Source organism: Mastomys coucha, unplaced genomic scaffold (genome assembly GCF_008632895.1).
Source record: "Mastomys coucha isolate ucsf_1 unplaced genomic scaffold, UCSF_Mcou_1 pScaffold15, whole genome shotgun sequence".
In the NCBI taxonomy this organism is placed as follows: Eukaryota; Metazoa; Chordata; class Mammalia; order Rodentia; family Muridae; genus Mastomys; species Mastomys coucha.
The window spans coordinates 23,461,799-23,473,804 of NW_022196897.1; the positions used below are offsets into that span (position 1 = coordinate 23,461,799).

The window sequence follows — 12,006 nt, forward strand, 5'->3', positions numbered from 1 at the left end:
AAGGAGAGAGGGAGAGGGAGAGAGGGAGAAGGAGAGAGGGAGAGGGAGAGAGGGAGAGGGAGAGGGAGAGGGAGAGGGAGAGAGAAGCATTGAAGAAAACAGAACAACATGTCTGAAGGTCTGCAGCAGGCAGCGATGGAGAAAGTGGGGGTGTCTGGAGCTGACGAGAAAGACAGGCTGATGGGAAGCTAAAGGGGAAAGGTCAGGAGCCCAAATGCACATATGCCCTCCAGCACCCCAGACTGGGAAGGCCTGAGATGGGTTCTGAAGTTTCCTGTTTATTCCTGGTACTAGGGATTCATCTTGCCTGTCTCGTGATGAAGTGACTGCTCCCCACCTGGCTGTGACATTCTCTGGCTCCTAGCATTCTTGGACTTGTCCTAGCAGGCTCTTGGTGTGCACCCCTCCATGCCTGGTGACTCACACAGACACACCCAAGGGTGATTGCTGACTCTGCAGACCACAATGCCCGGGGTCTCATTCACAGCTGATTCTTTTAACAATTAATTTAATAATGAATGCATATGCATATGAGTTCTCCAGAGGTACACCACTACACACAGAAGTCTGAGAACAGCTTGCAGGAGTCCGTTCTCTCCCTCCACCTGGTACCTCGGGCATGGTGGCAGTTGCCATGCCTTTACACACTAGGTCATTTTTCCAGTACTATGACGGGAAATCTTGATTGTCAATTTGACCTAATTTAAAATCAACTTGGAAACACACTTCTGAGTGTATCCAGAAAGGTTTACAAAGAGGAACAAACCACCCTGAGTGTGAGTGGCACCACTCTATAGGCTGGGATCTCAGACTGAATTCAGAGAAGGGAGTGAGCTGAGCCTCAGCGTCCATCTCTGATTCCTGTAAAGTCAGTGTGTCCTTGAGCTCCTGACACTGTAACCTCCTCACTAGGACAAAACCTTCCTTCCTTAATTCGCTTCTTAACCGATGGGGCTGGAGAGGGGGCTTGGTGGCTAAGAGCACTGGATGCTCTTCCAGAGGACCTGGGTTCGATTCCCAGCACCCACACGGTGTTCACAATTATTTGTAATTCCAGTTCCAGGGGAATCCAACAGCCTCTTCTGACCTCTGTGGGTACCAGGGACACAAGTGGTGCTCAGACATTTGTGTAGGCAAAATACCCCTACATATAAAACAAGTTTAAAAAAGAAAGAGAAATTAAACACCAGGAAGGTGACCAGGTGACTCAGGGGGCAGAAAAGTACACTTCTAGCCCACGTGAGAAGCCTCTCTAGCCCCATGTGTCATCTGCAAGTTCTCACATTTGAGGGGTGGACCCAAAGTGTGCTCTCATCAGGGATGTGATGTTCACATCTTAATGCCCAGTCCCAAGACTGTGTTAGGGCACATGCCAAGGGGGAACTGAGGCTCTGAAGGATGCTACTCAACTAACTTTAAACCAAAACTGTAGAACTGGGGTGTAGCTCAGTGGCAAGAGTGCTTCCCTAGTGTGTGCAAGGCTCCGGAGTCTAACACCATCATCATAAATAATACTAACTATGAATAAAACAAACTTCAAACTTCTGGGTTACTTGGATGAAACGGACTGAACGAGGCTTTTTAAAGTGTTTAAGGTAGACTTTTTAAAGTATAAGTCCTCACGTGATGGTCTGAAGCTTCAGGGACTTCGGAAGGTAACAGGACATGGTGGTGACCCCTTATACTTTAGACCTTAGCAGAAAGCCACAGAAGTGTGATTGGACCTCCTATAAATAGAATTATAGCCTTTACTAAGGGGAGAAGATAATGGGGAGAAGCCTGCCGTAGCTGCTAAGCCCCAGGTCTTCGGTGTATTATGCCCCCTGGCTATGGACCTATCGGAGCAGCCTAACTGGACTGAGTGTGGGTGAGCCCAAGGCAGGAATATTTCAAAGCAGCAGAGGGAGGTAGAAGAAGAGTCCATCTGAGAAGGAAGCAGGGGTTGGCATGATGCAAAGCCAGGGCTCCTCCAGTGACTTTTGGATCCGAGGACAGAAGAAGGCCATAGGCTAGGGATGTCAGAAGCTTCTAGAAGCTCGAGAAAGTGAAGAAACACACTGTCCCTAGACTGAAAAGAATCCACCTCTGTGACAACTGGCTGAACCAAAGAACCGTAAGGTAACACATGAGCGTGACTTAGACACTACCTATTTGGTGATGGCTATAGCATCAATGGCACATGAACAGCCATGGGGTAGTGTTTCTGAGGACCACTAGGCTGCTCAGTCAGCCAGGCTATGCCATAAGAACAGGTGGAGACAGGCAATGGCAATGGGAAACTTTGGTTATGCCCAAGGGAACTTGAAATGAACACAGACACTTCCCAAGCTGGATGGCTTTTTGTCTCAGGGCACTGTCCCTACCAGCTACCAATGACAGATCTGTGCTACACTGAGGATCCTAGGGACACTGAGACAACCAAGCCAGGCACTGGCTTCTAGAAGGTTAATGGGGAGGAGGAGCATCAAGCACAGAGACAAGTCTGGATTCAAAAGTCATCATGACTCAGAATAACAGCACCCTTACAGCAGAGGAGAGGGCAGACACAGTGGCTGCATAGAAGGCCTTCATGATCTTTCATGAGCCACATGGTCTACCTGATGACAGGATGATTCGGTGGCCCAACCTTATCCCTGAGCAGACATACAATGCACGCAGCCCCTTCATTCCTGGGGTCTACACTTCCCTGTGTTAAAAAACAGGCACTTCCTTTCCCTCTAAGCCTGGAGAGAAAGAGAGGAGAGAGGAGAGATAGGCTGCAGCACAGTCGGTCACCTTCACATGCCTCTGAGCACCTACTGTGTGCTGGCTATGACTAGAAGGGTCACATTCTTCAATGATTCTTCAAAACACCCTGAAGCAAGTTATGCTGGAGGGAGAGGGTGAGGTGGATATTTCATGGTTGCACTTACATGAGGTGCTTGGGAAAGACAGGAAGCAGTGAGATGGGCGTAGAAGACAGAGGGAGGAGTGAGCAGAGAGTTGGTGTTTGGGAAAATGAAGAAGTTCCCCTGGTAATGGACGGAGGCTATAACTGATGCAGCAAGTGTGTGGAGCTGGATGGTTGAAGCCGGTTTGGGGTTACACATATTGCATTCTTTAAAAATTCTTTAAATTAGTACCTATTTATTTAGTATATGTACATGTGTGGAAGTCAAGGACCAGCTTTTGAGAGTCCGTTGGCTTCTACCACGTGTGTCCTGGGGCTGCAACTCAGGTTATTGGGTTATAAACTATACTTTTACCTGCTGAGCTATCTTGCCAGCCCTGTCCCCCAGTTTTAAGCACCCTCAATTGGTATGACTTGAATGCAAATGTCCCCTAGATACTCTTAGTCCCTGGCTGGTGGTACTATTTCGAAAGAGTATAAAACTGTTGTGGAAGTAAGTGGTGAGGCTGGAATGGCAGAAGGAAGCTTGCCCCCCAAGCCCTGGATTAAAGGCAAGCACTGCCACAGCTGGCAGAAAACAAGGTTTGCAACAGCTCAAAACAGCCCTGCTTCATTCCCTTTCCAGATGGAGGAGCAAAGGCTCAGAAGATGACCTCTTTCCCCAATGCCTCACAGCAGAGAGCAACAGAGCTGGGACTTGAACCCCAAATCCAGATTCATTTCTCTGTTCCCCCAGGCACCACAGAAGTAAGGCAGAAGTGGGGCTGGGGGAGGCAACAAAGGACATGAAGGAGTGGCTTGACTCTGGGTCCTGGGCAGGCTGTCAGCAGAGCAGGGACCAGGCATTTCACCCCACCCCCAAACCCAGATTGCCTGCTTCTCTGCATTTCCCTTGACAACCCTTGCTTTCCATGATGACATTGAAGCAGCTGGCCTGAGAGAGCAATAAAGGAGGGAGGAGGAATTATGGACATCCGCTGTTCTCCATGGCAACGGTAACAAGCTAGCATCCCTAGCAATCTTGCCACCCAGAGGCAGGGGACAAGCCAGAACTCACCAGAGGTACCCAACAGATTCAGAGAGGTTTTCAAAATTAGCATCTTTCATATCCTGATTCTGCCTGGATCTTCACCCTCCTCCAAACTTGGATGCCCCAGAGGACAAGGATAACACAGAGAGAAGAGGTGCAGTGTGACAAGCAGGACCTGCCTCTATCTGAAGAGAGCCCAGAACGCAAGAGTGGTGTGCCACTTATTATCTGTCAACTTGACACAAGCTAGAGTCATTGAGGAAAAGGGCACCTCAACTGAGAAAATATCCCCAGCAGGCAAGGCTGTGGAAGGCAAGGCTGTGGAGCATTTTCTTGATTAATGACTGTGGGTGGTGCCACCCCTGGGCTGGCGGTCCTTGATGCTATAAGAAGGCAGGCTGAGCAAGCCATGGAGAGCAAGCCAGTAAGCAGCATTCCTCTAAGGCCTCTGCTTCAGCTCTGCCTCCAGGTTCCTGCCTTGAGTTTATGCTTTGCTTAGTTTTGCAGTTCTCTAACTGTGGTTGGATCCTATAAGCTGAGTGAACCCTTTACTCCCTGTGTCGCTTTTGGTCATGGTGTTTATCAGAACACTAGAAATCCAAGTAGGTCAACAGGTATCTAGAGAACAGACCTAATGGACACAAGCAAAGCAGGAAACAGAAGCCTTGGAAGGCATGTGACCTCTGCTGGCGACTCTCACTGTCACCAAACCCGGTATAGCAGTTTTCTGTGACTGTGTCACGGATTACTCAAAGCTGAGTGACTTGAAACCACAAGCATAAGATCTCAGTTTCCAGAGTCAGAAGGCTGGGAAGTAGCTGAGTTCTCTGGGAACCCGGAAGGAGATGGAAAGACCTGGGTGGAGGAAACATGTGTCACGTACATGAAGTCACAAGGCATTGTCACGAAAGGAACCCACACATGGACCACTAGATTTAAGTCTTGATGCAACCACTTCTGTCTCAGCTGCCTGTGTGTTCTCCTCCAGCCCATTCCCGGCTCCCACATTGCTCCCATGTTTCAGAGTCCCAGCATTCCTGAGTTGTGCCACAGACAGACACCTCCTATCATTATTGCTCGGTCTTGTTTTTGTCTCGAAATACGCACACACATCATGTCAAGTTGCATGTCTTCTAAAACTCTCCTTTCCCCTTGATATCCTGCCTCTGAAATTCAACTTCACTTTTGCATCTGGTTTCAGTTCCTCTGTCTTTGCTGCTAGTCACTGGTGAGAACCGGATATAGGTACATAAATTGCAATGTATTCACATGAGGTTTGAATGTTATTTTTAGTATGGAAATTGGGGAGGGCTGTCAGTAAGTTCTCCCTTTGCCTGGTTTTAAACTTAAATGGGTTCCTGCAATGACTTTCTTTGAATTCCCTAGTTTTACAGCCTGGAGTCTTCAGCAAGCCCAGCAGTTAAGCATCCCACCTCCGTGAGCTGTCCTATGAGCATCCCACCTCCGTGAGCTGTCCTATAAATGAAACCAGGTATTTTTTCCTGAAGGGCATGAAGCCCAAGACTGTTCATCCATGAACTGTGTCTCCCTGGTCTCTGAGTCCCCCCGCCCCCTTTCCCTATGGAAGGTAACAGCCCTAAAGAAGTTGGCCCTAGATCTGTCCCAGCCCACATCCTCCTCCCTTCTTATAACACAGCTGCCTCCCCTCCCCCTCTGCCTTCTCAGAGCCTACATTCCTATGCTTACTGCAGGAGTAAGACATATATCTCTCCCACCCCATGTGAACCCTGCATTGTAGCAGCTTTGGCTTGCTTGGGTGCCACTACTCTCCCCACCAGGGATATGGAAAAGTCACCCTGGCAATTAACCCTCAGCTCATGTCAGAAGGCTCCTACCCACTCCCACAGGGACTCTAGCTGTAAGGCACATTACACGAGTCATCCTTTGGTCAGTCCTGCTTGCAGCTTTACGACACAGCCAAGGATCTTGGCAAGTAGGAAGTGACTGATGTGGACCCAGCCTCACTGCAAGTGGATTAGCTGTCCCCTGAGCCTCTGTGAGGCTCTGCCACCAAGTTTTAGCCTATTGCTCTGTCACCTTCACTCACAGCTGTTAGAGACCACCACAGAAGAAACTACCCCTTTAGAGCTCCCCTCTGCCCAGCAGGAACTCTAACGGGCTAACGTGCTGATATGACTCCCCCAGTGCCCACCAAAACCACTAGGATGAGGACAAGTCCCAAGAGCAGCCATCCTGAGCACTGTCCAGTCCTGTAGCCAGGTCGGCTCCACGAGGTGGGTGTGGGGGGGGATCCCTGTCCCCTTTGAAAAGACCTGAGTTCCTTGACATCTGTCCTGTTGTGTTCCTGTCTGCCATGTGGCGTGTATGTCCAAACTTGGACTACAGACAGTGGTTCCCTTTAGGCTACCTCAGCCCTAGCTGAGGCAGTGGTTATACCAAAACTGAAGGTTGAACTTGGAGGAGGACATTGACTGAATGTATTAAAAATGCATAGAGACAGGACCCCCCCAGCATATAAAGGCAATGGTCTCTTGGTTCTCATTTTCTGATACTAACCAGGTTCTCATATATATACATATATATGTGTGTGTATATGTATATATTAATTTTTATATACATATATATATACATATATATTATATATACATATGCATGCAGAGGTCAGAGGACAACTTCATGAATTCAAGTCTCTTTCCACATTTACACAGACCCAGGGATTGACTCAAAATAGCCAGGCTTGTTCAGCATGCACTGTTATTGGCTGAGTCATCTAACTCACCATTTTTATACAACTGAAAGTGACAGATGAAAAGATGGCATTTGAGGCTGGAGAGATGGCTCAGCAGTTAAGAGCACTGACTGCTCTTCTAAAGGTCCTGAGTTCAATTCCCAGCAACCATATGGTGGCTCACAACCATTTGTAATGGGATCTGATGCTCTCTTCTAGTGTGTCTGAAAACAGCTACAGTGTATTCATATAAATAAAATAAATCTTTAAGAAAGGAAGGAAGGAAGGAAGGAAGGAAGGAAGAAGGAAAAAAGATGGCATTTGAAACTTTTATTAGTTCCTTATAAGCCCCAAGAGGTTTCACCCTCATCTGAAGAGAACTGGGACATTTTCATGTCTATGTGACAGCAGTTTTGTGTACTCAGTCCCAAGAGGGGACATACAGAATGTTGTCGCCCAGCTGAGGGAGTGTTCGGTGTTGCCAGATCTCCTGTGGTCATAACTGTTATGTGACAAAATCTTTTCCTGGGGAGACACAACACACATATCTGCTCACCCCATATAAGGAACCCATGAAAAACCAAAGTACAGATACCACAGAAGTGCAGCTTGGTGAACCAATGAGTTTTATTGGGCTCACTTACAGGAATAAGGATGAGGGGTTACTTACAGGAGCAGACATGACTCACAGACAGCTGCATCATCAAAGCCCACCCCAGCACAGTTGACATTTCACAAAAGCTAGAAACATGAAGTACACTGCACAGCCTGCAGATAACTCATAATGTCTCATAGTGTCCTTTCCAGGTAACTGATCTAGACCTGGTCTAGATAGCTCAGCTGGTTTCTGCTTCTTCCAGGCAGCTGGTCTGGTCTCAGAGTCTTCTTTGTAGCTCAGTTTCTGTCAGTCTGAGAGTAACTCTCAGTTTTTATTCTTTATTCTGGCAGAGAGGGGCCTAGTGAATCTGGTCAGTTTCAGGGACACCCTGGAGCTATTTTGAGTTGTTACCTTCTTGTTTAAAGAGCAACCCTGCAGGACAGTATTTCAACCCCAGAGGAAACTGTTATGAAACAAAGACTGCTCTTAGCCTTAGAGTCCTTTGTATGAGCAGAACTCCTATGAGGCCCTTAGCATCATGGGAGGTGTCTGATGCTCTCTGCATCCCTCCCACCATTTGGTTCAGACTAAACACACAGTGATGGGAATTGAGGATGTTAGAGGGCAAGGGTCATCTGGGACCTCACCATGCCATTCCCCATTCCCTTACTCTATAACCTTCAAGAATTCTCCCTTAGCTGCAGGATACACAAAAGACCCCTAAGTGATGTTCTGGGCCCCAGGCCTGGTCTATCTCTATAACCTCATTGATATGTATACCAATCAATTGTCCAGCCCTTATCACATGGGACACAGTGTTTAAGCTGGGACTCATTTGGAGAAGTGGAGTCATTCAGAATATAGAGAAAGAAGATGAGTTATAGCAAGCTGACCTTATGTGGGATAGGCACTTGCCCAGCTAGCTACACTGCAATACCCAGAGTTCTATGGCCAGCAGGACGGAGAGCTGGGAAGGAGATACACACAGGTGGGGAGACCAACAGCACCCAGCTGGAACCCACACTGGTCTCCCATTATGTCCCAGCGTAGAGCTCCCGTGTCAGGGTTGACCACAGGAAATACTGGAAATGTTGTCAAAGAAACGGTCTCAGGAGGTGAGGAAACTTTTGCAGAACATCAAGTGTGGCAAGAACGGATATAGAGGCAGCTTTCATGTCATTCTATCTGACCAGGTGGACCATGTCAGGCTGCTTGGGTTGCCTCAGGGTCTTCTCTCTGTCCTGGTTTTCTGATTATAAATATGGCTATTTCACTTCCTCTTTGATACTCTGGTGCAGATCCCTCTTATGGACAACCCTAACCCACAGGAGATTTCAGGAAACACTTTGCAGTTCTCTCTCTTTCTCTCTCTCTCTCTCTCTCTCTCTCTCTCTCTCTGTCAATAGTTTTGTTTTTTTTTCAGACAGGATTTCTCTGTGTAGCCCTGGCTGTTATGGGACTTGCTCTGTAGACCAGGCTGGCCTTGAACTCACAGATATCCCACCTTCCTCTGCCACCCAAGTGTTGGGATTAAAAGTGTTCACCACTACACCTGGCAATGCAGCTCATTCAAGTTTGACCTCTTCCTTTGCCTAGAATATTCCACATCCCCTCCAGAGCAGCGCTCTTCTGTATTTGCCACAGCAGAGCTCAGCTGGCTCCTCACTCCCTAGGTTGGTTACCGGGGACAGTCAGTCACACTGTCTTCTAGGAAGCTATCTAACATCCCTCCTCTGCTCTTGGATGGGAGGGCTGGGACTGCTGGGACACCATTGGGTGAACGCTGTGTCAGCTGGTGCCCTAAACACCCTTTGAGGCAGATGGTGCTATGACCACACTTTGCAGATAAGGAAGTTAAGGCCCCCAGGGGCAAAAGTGCTTCAATATTGTGTGGCTGAGTTACCCAGAGGCAGAATCTAAACTCTGTCTGATCCAGGGCCCAAATTCTTTTCTTTTTTTTTTTTTTAAGATTTATTTATTTATTATATGTAAGTACACTGTAGTTGTCTTCAGACGCACCAGAAGAGCGCGTCAGAACTCATTCCGGGTGGTTGTGAGCCACCATGTGGTTGCTGGGATTTGAACTCATGACCTTCTGAAGAGCAGTTGGTGCTCTTACCCACTGAGCCATCTCACCAGCCCCAGGGCCCCAATTCTTAACCACCTAGCAATTCTTTTTAAAATGTCTTTTATTTATTTTTGACATTTTCTTTTCTTTTCTTTTCTTTTCTTTTTTTTTTTTTTTTTTTTTTTTTTTTTTTTTTTTGGTTTTTCGAGACAGGGTTTCTCTGTATAGCCCTGACTGTCCTGGAACTCACTCTGTAGACCAGCCTGGCCTCGAACTCAGAAATCCACTTATCTCTGCCTCCCAAGTGCTGGGATTAAAGGCGTGCGCCACCACCGCCTGGCTTTTTTTTTGACATTTTCATATACATATGCATGTGTGTTTTGATCATAACCATCAAGACTCCCCTCTTACTTCCTCCAGTTACTTCCTAATATGTCCATCAAACAATTCTTTTTTTTTTAAATTACATTTATTTCTGTACTTGTGTGGGTACACACATGCCATGACTTGCATGTGGAGGTCAGAGGACAACTTTGGGGGAATCATGCTCTCTTTCCAACAAGTGGGTCCCAGGGATCAAACTCATGTCAGGCTTGGTGGTGATTGCCTTTATCTGCTGAGATATCTCTCGAGCCTGACCCAACCAGTTCTTAAGTAAGAAATATAAAGTATAGTGGAAAGGGTGAGCAGCTATTAGATTGGCCAGGGTGGGGGCTTCTCTTAGAAGGAGAAGTTTTCAGTTTTTTTTTTTAGATTTATTTTTCATTCATGAATATATTTGCATATCTCTGTATTGTGAGCATGTGAGTGCAAGTACCAGTGAAGGCTCTGGATCCGGTGGGGTTACAGACAGTTGTGAATGGCCCCACGTGGATGCTCAGAACTGAACTCCTGTCCTCTGCCACAGCAGCCAGCTCTCATAAAAGTTGAACCACCTCTCCAGGCCCTCTTTCTATTTTAAATTATTTCTTTCATTCTGTTTGTTTACTTTGAGACAGCATCACCTGTACCTTAGCTAGCTTCAAATCAGGCTAGCTTTGAACTCATGATCCTCCCACTCCCATCTCTGTTATGGTAGGGTTACAGGGATGTACCTCTTGGGATCTTTATCTTTAAAAGGCAGAACTGGGACACATTAGTCATCCTAGGAGAAAGTGCTCTGTGCATTGGGAAGCAGGAGAGGGTGAGCCAGGGTGCGGTCCAAGGCACATAGATCTCGAAGAATAGAACTTGTGCATGAGGAATTGGTTTTGTAATTGGCCTTGTTCTTCAGTTTGTCCCTCCTTAGGACCAGGCCCTCTGTTACTCAGAGTCTTCCTTTCTATGTGGTGGTCTGAATGAAAATGGTCCCCATAGGCTCATAGGGAGTGGCACTATTAGGAAGAGTGGCCTTGTTGGAGGAAGTATGTCATTGAGGGTGGGCTTTGAGGTTTTAGATGCTCAAGCCAAGCCCAGTGTCACTCTCCTACCTGCCAATAGAACTCTCAGGTACCACTCTAGCACTATGTCTGCCTGCATGCCACCATGTTTCCCACTGTGACAATAATGGACTAAAACTTCAAACTGTAAGGCAACTAAATGTTTTTCTTTATAAGAGTTGCTGTGATCATGGTGTATAACAATAGAAACCCTAAGACCAAGGTTCACCATGAGTCTGGGACCAGAGCTCAAAGCTAAGACTCACAGAATTTTCTGGACTGAATGACAGACTTCTCTGGGTGCCTCATTGAGATGCTCTGGATATCCAAGCTAGACCAACAGAAATAGAATTCAGGGATGGGAGGAAAGACCAATCCAGCCCTGCCTGGTCAGCCCCGGGGAGGGCTTTGTTTAGGACCACAGGTGACGGAGAAGAGGACGTGGTTAGAATCAGGTCTCCAGGTTCTGCGTAATGAGAGACCTGAGTGCCAAGCATAAGATCTACTTCAGCCAACTGGTGTCCTCTGAAACACACCTTGTAAGACAGGAAGGGAGATGCCCAGGGCAAAAAGAACATGAAACTCAGCAAGCATGCAGTTGCTTTCAAAGCATTATACAGATGCCCTTCCCTGGCCACAGCAAGGTGGCATGTTCTGGAGCCAAGCCAGTGCCTCATTGAGCAGCTGTTTCACTTGCTGACATTTTTCTCCTCTGGTGTCTGTTTCTTCCCAGGTAAACTGAGATCACGATGAGTCCCCCTGGAGTTATTAATGATGTGAACAAAAGGACCAGAGTAAGTGATCTCTGGTACTCACCTCTTGTGCAGCAGCTGGTAGCTGCTTTTACACATGATCAATACCAGGGCAGGCTCCTTGGCCAGGTGCCTCAGGCTGGGCATCTGTGTTGAGCAGAAGGGACATTCTGCTGGGGTGTGTGTGGGGTATGTGTGTGGAACTCTTGTGTAGGAATGGGAGGGAAGGGAAGGAAGTGGGGGGAGGGAAGGGAGAGAGAAGAGGGAGTGGAGCAAATGATGAGCCTGGCAGCAGAGCCAGCAAGGGATTGAGCTCCAAATTAGGAAGGTAAGACAAACAGAATCCTACCCAGGAAAGCTATGGGAAATAATCAAAAAGTTATCTGAAGTTGCCTGAAAAAAGACACACATAAAAGAGGCAGGTTGATACTTGTCTGTAAGCTTAGCACTTGAGATCAGTGCTTCAAGACCAGGCCTGACTAAATGAGGACATGCCTCCCTGCACCCCGCCTCCCTCCCTCCCTCCCTCTCTCTCTCTCT

At 47.4% G+C, this 12,006-nt stretch overlaps 1 pseudogene; it reads right to left on the reverse strand.

Moving 5' to 3' along the window:
* LOC116091616 overlaps positions 1 to 11,613 on the reverse strand; it is a 19,644-nt pseudogene extending 8,031 nt beyond the window's left edge.
* Positions 11,614 to 12,006: the final 393 nt, after the last annotated feature.